Below are 14,682 nucleotides of genomic sequence, written 5' to 3' on the forward strand. Positions count from 1 at the left end.
TACTTTTTTAAAAATAGGAATATACTTTTTGTTTTGTCTATGAAAATAAATGCTAATTGTTAAAAAAATAAAAATTTTTTAAAATGAAGAAAATTTAAGTTATTTTGAGCTCAACAGCAAGACACTATCTTTTTTATTGTTATTTTATTTTATATATTTATTTGTTTATTTCAAGATGGAGTCTTGCTCTCTCGGCAAGGCTGGAGTGTAGTGGCACAATCTCGGCTCACTGCAACCTCCCCCTCCTGGGTTCAAGCCATTCTCCTGCCTCAGCCTCCCAAGTAGCTGAAATTACAGGTGCCTGCCACCACACCTGGCTAATTTTTGTGTTTTTAGTAGAGATGGGTTTCAGCATATTGGCCAGGCTGGTTTTGAACTCCTGACCTCGTGATTCACCTGCCTCAGCCTCCCAAAGTGCTGAGATTACAGTGGTGAGCCACTGTACCTGGCCTTTTTCTTATTTTAAACAAAACACGTTTTTAGAAGATCCTTTTATCAATTTATATATCATAAATATATTTTCACATCAATAAAGATAGATTTATGTCTTTTTTTTGAGACAGAGTCTGGCCCTTTTGCCCAGGCTGGAGTGGTGCAATCTTGGCTTACTGCAACCTCCATCTCTTGGGTTCAGGCAATTCTCTGGCTTCAGCCTCCCGAGTAGCTGAGATTACAGATGTGTGCCACCATGCCTGGCTAGTGTTTGTATTTTTAGTAGAGACGGGGTTTCGCCATGTTGGCCAGGCTGGTCTCGAACTCCTGACCTCAGGTGATCCACCTGCCTCAGCCTCCCAAAGTGCTGGGATTACAGGTATGAGTCACTGCATCCAGCCTCTGTCATTATTTTTAAAAACACTATAGTATTCTAGAAAAAATATAAAACAAAACTATATAGTATTCCTTTGGGTATATTGATGATAGTTTATGTAACCACCCAATAGTTTAGTTGTTTAGTTGTTGCAGATAGCTCTTAAAAGCTCTTGATTGTTTTCTGAAAAACAATAATTTTTCCCCTAAGAACCCCCTCATTCTAAATTTTCCTTGCATAATTTGAACATTTGAAGATAATCGGTTGGGTGAAAGAGGAGGAGGAAGACTTTTATGAACTGGTGAAAACAGAAAATATTGCTTTTGTAACTATGAGGACTTTCTTATAAATATTAGGTGTATTAATCTCATAGAGATGAAGAGTAGACATCGTGATTGGTAAATTTCTTGGCTATTTTTTTCAGATTTATTTTTAAAAGTGCTTATATATATGCCTGTGGCACAATATTTTGATACTGACTGTACTACTCTCTGAATGGCTAGTAAATCTCTAATTAGGAGGGTGTGGTTATTCAGTCGCATGAGTAAACCCAGTTCCACTGCAGGTATTATTTATGCTTTATTAAGATAACAAAGCAAGGCTCAGCAACAGGAAATGAAGTAATAACAGACATCTAGAAAATGTATAAATTGCTGGGCGTGGTGGCTCATGCCTGTAATCCTAGCACTTTGGGAGGCCAAGCAGGGCAGATCACTTGAGGTTAGGAGTTTAGACCAATCTGGCCAACATGGTAAAACCCCCTCTCTACTAAAAATACAGAAATTAGTCAGGCATGGTGGTGGTAACCTGTAATCCCAGCTACTCAAGAGGCTGAGGCGTGAGAATCACTTGAACCCTGGAGGTGGTGATTACAGCGAGACCCTGTTTCAAAAAAAAAAAAAAGGAAATTAAATATTTAGTTTAAAGACACATAATCAAAAGCAGAAGATAGACATTTTATCTGCAAGAGGGAGGTTGTCCATTTTCTGTTGCTTCTAACAGAAGACCTGAAATTGGGTATTTTATAAAGTAAAGGAATTTGTTTCTTATAGAGGCTAAGAAGCCCAACGTCAAAGCACTACATCTGGTGAGAGCCTTCCTGCTGGTGGGAACTCTAACAGAGTCCATAGGCAGTGCAAACATGACTTGACAAGGGGGATGAGAATGCTAGCTCAGGTTACCCTCTTTTTTTGTTTTTTGAGATGGAGTCTCCCTCTCAGTAGCACAATCTTGGCTCACTGCAACCTCTGCCTCCCAGGTTCAAGTGATTCTCCTGCCTCAGCCTCCTGAGTAGCTGGATTACAGGCATGAGCCAAGGTGCCCAGCCTCCCATCCCCTTCTTATAAAGCCACCAGTTGCATCCCATGATAATCCATTAATCCATTAACTCATTGGTTTATCAATATATGAATGTATTAATCCATTCATGAGGGCAGAATTTTCATGGGTCCGAACCTCTTCAAGGCTCCATCTCTCAATATTGCCACATTGAAGATTAAATTCCTTTTTTTTTTTTTTTGAGACGAAGTTTCACTCTTGTCACCCAGGCTGGAGTGCAATGGCATGATCTCAGCTCATTGCAACCTCCAGCGCCTGGGTTCAAGCGATTCTCCTGCCTCAGACTCCTGAGTAGCTGATATAGGCATCTGCCACCACACCCAGCTAATTTTTGTATTTTTAGTAGAGACAGGGATTTCACCATGTTGGCCTGGTTGGTCTCAAACTCCTGACCTAAGATGATTCACTCACCTCAACTTCCTAAAGTGCTGGAATTACAGGTGTTAGCACTTTGCCCAAAGATTAAATTTCAACATGAGTTTTTGTTTGTTTGTTTGTTTGTTTTTTGAGTTGGAGTCTCGCTCTGTTGCCTAGGCTAGAGTACAGTGGTGCGATCTCGGCTCACTGCAACCTCCGACTCCAGGGTTCAAGTGATTCTCCTGCCTCAGCCTCCTGAGTAGCTGGGATTACAGGCGTGGGCCACCACATCCGGCTAATTTTTGTATTTTTAATAGAGACAGTGTTTCACCTTGTTGGTCAGACTGGTCTCAAATTCCTGACCTTGTGATCCACCAGCCTTGGCCTCCCAAAGTGCTGGGATTACAGACATGAGCCACCTCGCCCGGCCTTCAGCATGAGTTTTGAATGGGACAAATACTCAAACCACAGTACTGGTTATAAAAGCAAGATGATAAAATGAAATAATATCTTAAAAGACTTTATAAATTACAAACAAGAACATATAAATGAATAACTTTTGGATATTCTTGACATTATTTTCCAACGTGATAGGCTTCTTTTGAAATGGGAGCCAATTATAACAGAAACCATTACTATAATGAAATGTCTTTGATATTTTGTAAAAGAGATGTAAGAAGCATGAAGCTGCTCTCTGTGAGTTCCCACTCACCCTTTATGCTTTCCATTTATGAACAACAGGTCTGTTTTTACTGTCCTGTTTCCTGGTTATTTTTGGAGAGCTAACACCTTTATCCCATAATAAGGAAACTTGTTAGGAGTAAAGACATTGTTAGGAACAACTGTGGATGAGGCTGTAAATCATTGCCTTAGAATTTTAGGAAAATGCTTCAAATTGAACATTTCTGCTGACCTTTTAAAGAGAAAATGGTAATGAAGCCCTGTAGAGCCCCATCTAAAAGTGTGAAGGCTTAGTAATTTTTTTTTTTTTTTTTTGAGACAGAGTTTCCCTCTATCACCCAGGCTGCTGGAGTGTAATGGCGTGGTTTCAAGTCACTGCAACCTCCCCCTCCCAGGTTCAAGTGATTCTCCCGCTTCAGCCTCCTGAGTAGCTGAGATTACAGGCACCCGCCACAACACCCAACAATTTTTTGTACTTATTTTTTCTTTCTTGCTTTTTCTTTTTTATGGCAATCATCCTTCAATTTTTTTTTTTTTTTTTTTTTGAGACAGAGTCTCACTCTGTCACCAGGTGCCAGGCTGGAGTGCAGTGGTGCGATCTCGGCTCTCTGCAACCTCCGCCTCCCAGGTTGAAGCAATTCTCCTGCCTTGGCCTCCCGAGTAGCTGGGACTCGCACCACCATGCCCAGCTAATTTTTGTATTTTAGTGGAGATGGGATTTCACTATGTTGGCCAGGATGGTCTCGATCTCTTGACCTTGTGATCCACCCACCTCAGCCTCCCAAAGTGCTGGGATTACAGGCATGAGCCACCGTGCCTGGCCTAAGGTTTTGTATTTTTAGTAGAGAAGGGGGTTTCACCATGTTGGCAAGACTGGTCTTAAACTCCTGACCTTATGATCCGCCTGCCTTGGCCTCCCAAAGTGCTGGGATTACAGGTGTGAGCCATCGAGCCTGGCCAAAAGTTTGTAATTTATGCTGTGACAATGGAATTTAATTCCCTCCTTCTTTTCCTCTTTGTCCTCCTCATCCTCATCCTCCTCCTCTTCCTTCTTCTTTCTTCTTCTTCCTCTCTCCTTCTTCTCTTCCTCTTTCTCCTCCTCCTCTTTCTGCTTTTTATTCTTCTCCTTCTCCTTCTTGTTGAGATAGGATCTTGCTCTGACACCTAGGCTGGAGTGCAGTAGCACGGTCATAACTCACTGTAACCTCAAACTTCTGGGCTCAAATGATCCTCTCACCTCAGCCTACCACACCCAGCTAATTTTTCGGTTGTTAGAGATGGGATCTGCCTGTGTTACCCAGACTGGTCTCAAACTCCTGACCTCAAGCGATCCTCTCACCTTGGCCTCCCAAAGCACTGGGATTACAGGTGTGAGTCACTGTGCCTGGTCTATTTTCACTTTTTTAAGTACCAAAAAATATTTGCCATAGACTACAGAAACTCTCAATTTCTATATGTTCTCTAAGAGTTTGATCATTTTTGAAGAAAAAATAAATTGGAGAAAGAAAAAAAATGTTTTTAACTTTTAAGAGGCTCTAGGCTAGGCAAAGTGGCTGACACCTGTAATCCCAGCACTTTGAGAGGCCAAGGCGGGCAAATTACCTGAGGTCAGGAATTCAAGACCGGCCTGGCCAACATGGTGAAACCTTGTCTCTATAAAAACACAAAAATTAGTGGGGCATGATGGCTTGTGCCTGTAATCCCGGCTACTCGGGAGGCTGAGGTGGAAGAATAGCTTGAACCTAGGAGGCAGTGGTTGCGGTAAGCCAAGATTGTGCCACTACACTCCAGCCTGGGTGATAGAGACTCAGTCTCAAAAAAAAAAAAAGGCTCTAAGTGATTCTTAGGTAATTAAGGTGAAAAATGCATCAGGACAATAAGTACGAGTGGCTCTATTGTTCAGTTGTTCACAATGCTTTGTCTTAAGTTTCAGGAGCATTATGAAAGGTTTATTGCAAGATATATAATATACTCAAGGGTGTGTACATATATATTTTTAATGACTTTATGTTTTATATTCTTTGTATTTATTTGCTTCAAAGAGAAATATTTCTTCTTCCAATTCATAAAATATCTTCCTAAGAAAAACTTTGTATAGATGTTTTTGTCACTTTTAAGTCTTAAAAAATCTTTTTCCATCAGACTCTGAGACATTGCAAGTATTTCAGACAATACCACAGGATTCAATAGCATGGACCAGGTGCTGTGGTTCACGCCTGCAATCCCAGCACTTGGGAGGCCAAGGCAGGCAGATCACCTGCGGTCAGGAGTTCAAGACCAGCCTGGCCAACACAGTGAAACCCCATCTCTACTAAAAATACAAAAAAATTAGCCAGGTAGGGTGGTTGGTGCCTGTAATCCCAGCTACTTGGGAGGCTGAGACAGGAGAATCGGTTGAACCCAGAAGGCAGAGGTTGCAGTGAGCCAAGATTGCACCACTGCACTCTAGCCTGGGTGACAGAGTGGGACTCCATCCCAGAAAAAAAAAAGAAAGAAAGAAAAACAAGAATTCTATAGCATGAATCAACTTTATATCCTTCTTTTCTTATTGTTGACCTAGTTATTCATTGTTAATATAATTAGTAGTATTGGGAAATAACTATTGTTCTATTAAAGAACAAATGACCATTGTTAACTATCAAAATCTTTGTACTATCTATAATGATTCTAAAACTTGATCTGGGAGAATAAGAAGAAAAATAATAGAAGATAAAAAACTTCCTTTTTTTTAAGACAGGGTCTTGCTCTGTCACAAGGCTGGAGTGAAGGGGCGCAATCTTAGCTCACTGCAACCTCCACCTCCCAGGTTCAAGCAATTCCCCAGCCTCAGTCTCTGGGGTAGCTGGGATTACAGGGGCCCACTGCCATGCCCGGATGATTTTTTTATATTTTAGTAGAGAAGGGGTTTCACCATGTTGGCCAGGATGGTCTGGATCTCCTGACCTTGTGATCCGCCTGCCTCTGCCTCCCAAAGTGCTGCAATTACAGGCATGAGCCACTGTGCCCGGCCATGAGAAAAACTTAATAATTATGAACAAGAACTAAGCCAATTGAATATAATAATATACCAACACTATTCCATTAAAACAGAGAAATACAAGTTTAGGCTGGCTTGAGCCTATAATCCCAGCACTTTGGGAGGCTGAGGCAGGTGGATCACCTGGGGTCAGGGGTTTGAGACCAGCCTGACCAATATGGTGAAACTCCTTCTTTGCTAAAAATATATAAATTAGCCAGGCATGGTGGTGGGCACCTGGAGTCCCAGCTACTCGGGAGGATGAGATGGGAGAATTACTTGAACCCAGGAGGCAGAGGTTGCAGTGAGCCAAGATCATGCCATTGCACTCTAGCTTGGGTAACAGAGTGAGACTCTGTCTCACAAACAAAACAAACAAACAAACAAAAAAAACCCAGATAAATACAAGTTTAAAAATGCATAGTACAGAAATAGTTCCATTATATATGAACTTAATGTGTCATATAATAAAGAAAGGAGGGACCATTCTGAAATGCTTATGCATTTGGAAAAATATAGTTTAGATTATTCTTTGATATTATATATCAAAATAAATTCTAGATGAATTAAAAAGAAGGTATAAATATTGAACAATGGAAAAATCAGAAGAAAATAGCATTGAATATGTAATAAGCCTATGTAGCATGATATTTAAATAAATATATTTAGAAGCAATAATTAGCCAGCTGTGGTGGTCCTAGCTACTTGGGACACTGAGGCAGGAGAATTGCTTAAGCCTAGAAGTTTGAGGTTGCAGTGAACTATGATTATGCCACTGCACTCCAGCTTGGGTTACACAGTAAGGCCCTATCTCTAAAAAAAAAAATAAAGAAGAAGAAGAAAGAATGAAAGAAAACAAGCAATTAAAAAAATCAAAGGAAAATGTGAACAGATTTTTAAAAATTAACCAAAATAAATAGGCAACAACAGAATGGGAAAATATCTGCAAAGCTACTAAGCGTAAAGAGCTAATATCTTTCTTATATAAAGAGTTCATATAAATTGATAAAATTACACTAGGCCTCAAGGAAATGGATAGGCAAGTGACATAATATTAATGTAAAAACATATAGGAAAAATGTTCAGTTTCATCAGAAACCAAAGAAATGCAAACTAAAACAATAATAATACATCAGTTTTCACTTAGGAACTTATCATAGTGAACAAGCACGGGTATTATATACAGGTTCTATTATGCATTGTTGAGTCTTCATAAACCTCTGCCCATTGGTCCAGGAATTCCACATATCCGTAAATATGTCTAAGGAAATAAAATTCATAAATATGTCTAGGGAAATAAAACTAATGCTCAAACCTAGTGATTCTGCTAAGTATGAGGTTTTAGGAGTTCAAGAAAACAACTTCGTGAAAAAATTTTAAGTAAGAAAGATTAAAGCTTTGAAACAGAAAGCCAGTGAGGGAGGATGGGAGGTGGCGAGTGAATATATCTAAGGAAAAGGAAAACATTGCAGTTTTGGAAACACTTAAAGTCAGTTATGTGGAGACATTTGAGGAAAACTGGGAACTAAAGATGATTTTTTCATATTCTTGTAACCTCTCAAGGGATTCACCTTGCCTGCTACCTAGACAGAGCCAATTCATCAAGACAGGAGAATTGTAAGAGAAAAAGAGTAATTCATGCAGAGACGGTTATGCAGAAAACCAGAGTTGTATTAGTACTCAAATCAGTCTCCCTGAGCATTCGGGGAGCAGAGTTTTTAAGGATAACTTGGTGAGTGGGGAAAAGCCAGTGAGCCAGGAGGGCTGATTAGTCAGGGATGAAATCACAGGGAGTCCAAGCTGTCTTCTTGTGCTGAGTCAGTTTCTGGGTGGGGGCCACAAGATCAGATGAGCCAGGTTATTTATCTGGGTGGTGCCAGCTGATCCATCAAGTACAGGGTCTGTAAAATACCTCAAGCACAGATCTTAGGAGCAATCTAGGAATGGTCAGAATCTTGTAGCCTCCAGCAACGTGACTCCTAAACCATAATTTCTAATCTTGTGGCTGTTAGTCCTACAAAGGCAATCTAGTCCCCAGGCAAGAAGGAGGTCTGCTTTGGGAAAGGGCTGTTACGCTCTTTTTTAAACTATAAACTATCAACTAACTTTCTCCCAAAGTTAGTTCAGCCTATGCCCAGGAATGAACAAGCACAGCTTGGAGGTTAGAAGCAAGATGGAGTTGGTTAAGTTAGATCTTTTTCACTGTCTCAGTCATAATTTTGCAAAGGTGGTTTCAGTTTCCTTTATCATTTTCAACTTTTCATTTTAGTTGCCATGTTTATAATTAATACCCACGTTTTCAACCCTGTGTCCCTTGACAAATAAATCACTGAATTGCTGTACTTTTTCACTGTTGTCCATCTTATAATGGCCAAGATCTTTCTCTCCACCAATTCTGCCATTGGCTCACTCATTCTGTTTTCCTCAACAACTCATTAGTATTTCTTGGATTCCAGCTTCCTTCTTTTTAAGATAAAAACAATAGACCCAAATTGTATTGTTTATCTGTCTCACAGGAATAATTAGACAGTGTCTTTAATATCTATGATTTTGGCCAGGCGCAGTGGCTCACACTGGTAATCCCAGCACTTTGGGAGGCCGAGCCGGGTGAGCCAGGATCACGCCACTACACTCCAGCCTGGGCAACAGAGTCAGACTCAATTTAAAAAAAAAAACCCAAAACCTAAATTATATTGATTCACAGTTGGTGCATTATAAAAACAAAGACTAAAATACCTAAAACACCTTACTTCCTAATTATTTCACTACATTTTACTACTGTCTAGGTTCTTGAGATACCTATATATATTGTATTGTATGGTAGAAATGCTATATAATGATGTGCTACCATGCCTCTCGTCTCAACTCTATGTTCACTGATGTATCAGTAGCTTTAAATTAGCCATGGTGTATTTACAATATAGAAATCGGCAAATGTTGCTAATGAGGGCTCCCTGTACCCACCCCTGAGAGCTAGTTAAGCTTGTAAGTAGGAATTTAGTGGTCTCTGATTTGACGGCAATGATAGGGGAGGAGCAAACTGTTACATATTTTGTGAATATACATTTGTACAATCACTGCACACAGAGTATGATAGTATGATTATAGAGGAGGTCTTCCCTGTTCAGGTGAGGGAGGGTTGAGAGCTGAGGAAATAATAGGACAGAGGCCAGGCACCGTGGCTCACATCTGTAATCCGAGCACTTTGGCAGGCCAAGGTGGGAGGATCATTTGGGCTCAGGAGTTCAAGACCAGCCTGGTCAATGTGGTGACACCCCCATTTCTAAAACATGTCCAGGTGCAGTGGCTCATGCCTGTAATACCCGCACTTTGGGAGGCCAAGTCGGGTGGGTCACCTGAGGTCAGGAGTTCAAGACCAGCCTGACCAACATAATGAATCCCTGTCTCTACTAAAAATACAAAATTAGCCGGGTGGTGGCACATGCCTGTAATCCCAGCTACTTGAGAGACTGAGACAGAAGGATTGCTTGAACTCAGAGGCAGAGGTTGCACTGAGCTGAGATTGTGCCATTGCACTCCAGCCTGGGCAAGAAGAGCAAAACTCTGTCTCAACAACAACAACAAAAATGGCCAGGCATGGGTGTGGTGGTCCCAGCTACTTGGGATGCTGAGGTGGGAGGATCACTTGAGCCCAGGAGATTGTACCACTGCACTCCAGCCTTGGCAACAGAGTGAGACCCTATTTCAAAAAGAAAAAAGAAAAAAGGAATAGGAGGAGAGAGACATTCGAGGAATGCCACACAATAAAAGAGCAGTCTTAAATATTGACCAAGCTAGGGATTGCTAAGAGAGATGAGTATATTCAATCAATTACTTAATAGAATTAAACGTGTACCAAATTACAAGCTGTTAACAAGGGAGATTAGCCACTTTGGACTGCTTATGTGTATATTTAACATTGTAGGGGGTGAGGAGAAAATGGGGACTAGTCAACGTCATGAATAATGACTGCATATTTGTGAGACTTTCCTGCTAGGCCTATTTTTTGTATGTTTAGTAGAGATGAGGTTTTGCCATCGTTGGCCAGGCTGGTCTCAAATTTGTGGGCTCAAGTGATCCGTCCGCCTCAGCCTCCCAAAGTGCCGGGATTACAGATGTGAGCCACTGAGCTGGCTCCAACCCCTTCTGACTCTTCCACCACTACCAGTCTGTGTGAGTTCATTCTTACAAACCTGGATTATTGCAATAGTATCCTAAATGGTTTGGTCTCAAACCAAAAATCAGACCGATCCTTTTAAGCTGTAAGTCATGTGGTGCTTTTCCTTTGCTCAATACGCTCTGATAGTTTCTCTTCTCACTGAAAAGTAATAGCCAGAGTCCTTAAAATGATCTATAGGGCTCTACATTATTGGTGTGTCTGCTCACTTCTCTGACATTATCTATTACTTTTCCACTTTCCTCACTGTGCCCCAAATATCTGGCTTTCTTACTATTTTTCAGATGTACTGGGCAAGATCTTGCCTCAAAGTCTTTGCATCTGACGTGTTAGAACACTCTTCCCCAGATATCTTCATGACTGTCTCCCTCCTCCTTGTCTCATCCAAGTTTTTGCTTATATAACATCTTCTCAGATAAGCCTTCCCTAACCACCTTGTTTAAAATTGCAACCCCAGGCTGGGTACAGTGGCTTACGCCTATAATCCCAGCACTTTGGGAGGCTGAAGTGGGTGGATTACCTGACGTCAGGAGTTTGAGACCAGCCTGGCTAACATGGTGAAAACCAGACTCTACTGAAAATACAAAAAATTAGCTGGGCGTGGTGGCAGGCACCCGTAATCCCAACTACTTGAGAGGCTGAGGCAGGAAAATTACTTGAACCTGGGAGGAAGAGGTTGCAGTGAGCCAAGATTATGCCACTACACTCCAGCCTGGGCAATGAGAGCGAAACTCAGTCCCAAAAAATAAAATAAAATAAAATTGCACTGAGCACGATGGCTCACGCCTATAATCCCAGCACTTTGGGAGGCTGAGGCAGGTGGATCACCTGAGGTGAGGAGTTTGAGACCAGCCTGGCCAACATGGTGAAACCTGTTTCTACTGAAAATAACAAAAATTAGGCATGGTGGCGCATGCCTGTAATCCCAGCTACTCAGAAGGCTGAGGCAGGAGAATCACTTGAACCCATGAGGCAGAGGTTGCAGTGAGCCAAGATCCTGCAACCTCTGGCTCCCGGGTCCAAGTGATTCTCCTGCCTCAGCCTCCCTAGTAGCTGGGATTACAGGCATGCACCACCATGCCCAGCTAATTTTTGTATTTTTAGTAGAGACAGGGTTTCACCATGTTGGCCAGGCTGGTCTCGAACTCCCGACCTCAGGTTATCCACCCACCTTGGCCTCCCAAAGTGCTTTGAGTCACTGCGCCCAGCCAGTTTATAGGTTTTTCTATGGGTACCTGTTGTAACCAAAGTCACTAGATTTTCTACCTTTTAACTCCAGTTTCCTTGACTAATTTCCAATACTAGTTGTCAGGCATCTATAGTTCTGTTCTGCCTACAAGGAGCTCTGTCAGTTACCAGCCGAACCCTATATCTTGGGGCTTATTTGGTTGGGATTTTTTGGTACTTATATTCCTCTATTCCTTTTACCCCATAAATTGATCTTTCTGTTTCAGACTCATCCTTGAATTAATGGCACTTCACGTCTCAATCCAAGACTATTTCCCTTCATCATTTGACTTTTGCATCCAGTATTACTCATTAATGTGACCAAGCGATTATATAACAAAATTCATAATCATCACAATCTTCAAAAATTAGAATGGATATTATAAGGATAATAACCGTTTTACTGATAGGATATTACTTATTATCTTTTACCCTTCTGGTATTTACATGAGACTGGTGAATACCCCTTTACATCCTAGGTTTACCACACACACACACACACACACACACACACACGCACACACAACTAAACAGATTTTAAGCTCTCTGTCAACCATTGTTGGATTTTTAAGATCCCTCACTACCAACACACCTTTTTGAAGCACTTTTCAAAAACCCTGGAATAGCTAGGATCAACTGAGTAGTATCCTCATTTGATAGCTGGTGTTTGTTACCTAGACAACATGGCTATGGACAGCTCTGAATTAATAAGCTGCTTCTTGGTCAGGGATAATAATGTGAATCTGAAGAATTTTTAATTGTCAACAATCTTGTGGAATAATTTTGTTTTCTTAAAGCCTGTTCTCTGTAGCCTATTCTATTTCCACAAATGTTCTGCAAAGAATGACAGTATAAATAGTAATCTTTTCCAAATAGAATTGATCTGGCTGAAACTCAGAGAGTACTAAGTACTTCAAATGCCAGTAGAAATAATTGAAAGGACATTCCTCTTTATATAGAAACATTCTAAAGAGATCCAAGATCTTTTATAGCATTAATACCAAGTCCCTGATCATTACTACATTCCTGTGGGGGAGCGGGGAGGAAAAGGAGCAAATACTTTATTATGTTTTTCATAAAGAAACTGGGGTACCAAATTGGCCAATTTCTTGTCTGAGACCACAATGGGACATCAATTGCAGAAATGAGATTGTTGCATCCTATTATCTGGTAGCTTACAGAATGTTATTTTCCAAATTTCATTGCTAAACATAATTGAGATTCCCAGTAATAACAGGCAATAGTCAGGGCAGAGTGATGGTAATGAGCCAGAGATAGAACTGAAAATAGAGTCCAAGCCTTCTAACTCCTTGTTCATTGATCCTGCCATTAAGCTGCAAGACTAAATTACTGAATTTCATCAACAAGTGTTACCCTAATGCTATGAGAGGCTCACCAGCATTAGTTAACTTTTCATTATAGATGAACAGAACAATTCATTTTTTAACCTACCTAAGGGGAAAAAAATCTCAAATTAAAATTCTTTTTGGACATTGTTTTTTCTATTTCAGTATTCGTTTTTGTGATACAAAAGGATCTCGGTTGACTGAAGCTTGTTAGGAGTCAGGAAATAATAAGGACATTAAAAACAATCATCTCTTTGCTTAAAGAAGGTGTGAATCAGCAAGCTAGAGAGCTCTGTTTTTCTGTACGTTGGCTAGTCTATTGTGTCAGTCTGAAAGGTAACATGGTCCATTTCAAGCTCTGAGAATAGACCACGGGAGAAGAGGAGAAAATAGAAGAGAAGGAGGGTGGCTGTCTTTTGTCCTACATTTAAAACATCTGTTGCTTAACCTTATAAATATGGATAAATGAGACCAGTCAGAAATGATGAGGCTTTTCACCTAATTTGAAAAAGATTCTAAGAGATACAATACAGTGAGATGAGTTCTTTTTTTTTTAATTAATTAATTTTTTTTTTTTTTTGGTAGAGATGGGGGTCTTGCTTTGTTGCCCAGGCCAGTCTCGAACTCCTGGCTGTGAGCAATACCTCCCACATTGGCCTTCCAAAGTGCTGGGATTACAGGAATAAGCCACCATGCCTGGCCAGTGAGATGAGTTCTCGTTATAAAAGCTGACACTTGGTCCCTTCCTCAGGCATACATGTATTTTCAAGTGGATAGGCATTTGCACTGCTCAGAGGGATATAAAGCTCACATAGACTTCCTCAACAGTGAAACTTTTCATTTAAATCAGAATTCCAAAAAGGTAGGAGCCAAATGAACAAAGATCTCATTTCTTCATAATTCTTTCTTAGTTTTTTACAACAAATTAGAAGATAAAGAAACATCTTTAGTTTCTAATAAAACATGCCTGGTTTTAATTAAACTGACTTTTTTAGAGTGTCATATAGCTTTATGCACATTATCTTTTTCTTTTCTTTTCTCTTTTTTACATCTTTACAACAACCTAGAGAATGGAGTATTCTCATTTTACAGGTTGGGAAGCAGAAGTTGAGTAGCAATTTGCCCAATGGTCACACAGATTGTGTGGTAATAGATCTAGATTTAGAATCTAGGTCTCCAAAACCACTTTGAATATTCTATCTAATTCTCTTTTCTTAGAAGGCTTTGGCAATATTTTGATTTTTACCTTTGAGGTAATTTATTTTCTTTTTTCTTCTTCTTTTTTTTGACAGGATCTTGCTCTGTCGTCCAGGCTGGAGCACAGTATCACGATCATGGTTCAAGGCACATTTGATCTCCTGGGCTCAAGTGATCCTCCCAACTCAGCCTCCCAAATATTTGGGACCAGAGGAGAGCGCCACCACACCCAGCTAATTTTTGTACTTTTTGAAAAGACAGGGTTTTGCCATGTTGCCCAGGTTGGTTTCTAACTTCCAGGCTTAAGACATTCTCCTGTCTCAGCCTCTCAAAGTGCTGGAATTAAAGGCATAAGACGCTGCACTCTGCCTGAGGCAATTTCTAGATAAACTTTTTACTTGATGGTTTTTTGAGAAATGGATGCAAAAAAATTTATTTTGCATCTCTTTTTTTCTCGTTGTATATTTCTTTAGCAATGTATAGACGTTAGACCATTAGATATCAGATTGTGAATCTTTTTTTTTTTTTGCAATAA

This window comes from Aotus nancymaae, unplaced genomic scaffold (assembly GCF_030222135.1).
Source record: "Aotus nancymaae isolate 86718 unplaced genomic scaffold, 86718_ANA_hifiasm-v0.15.2.pri h1tg000010l, whole genome shotgun sequence".
NCBI classification, from domain to species: domain Eukaryota; kingdom Metazoa; phylum Chordata; class Mammalia; order Primates; family Aotidae; genus Aotus; species Aotus nancymaae.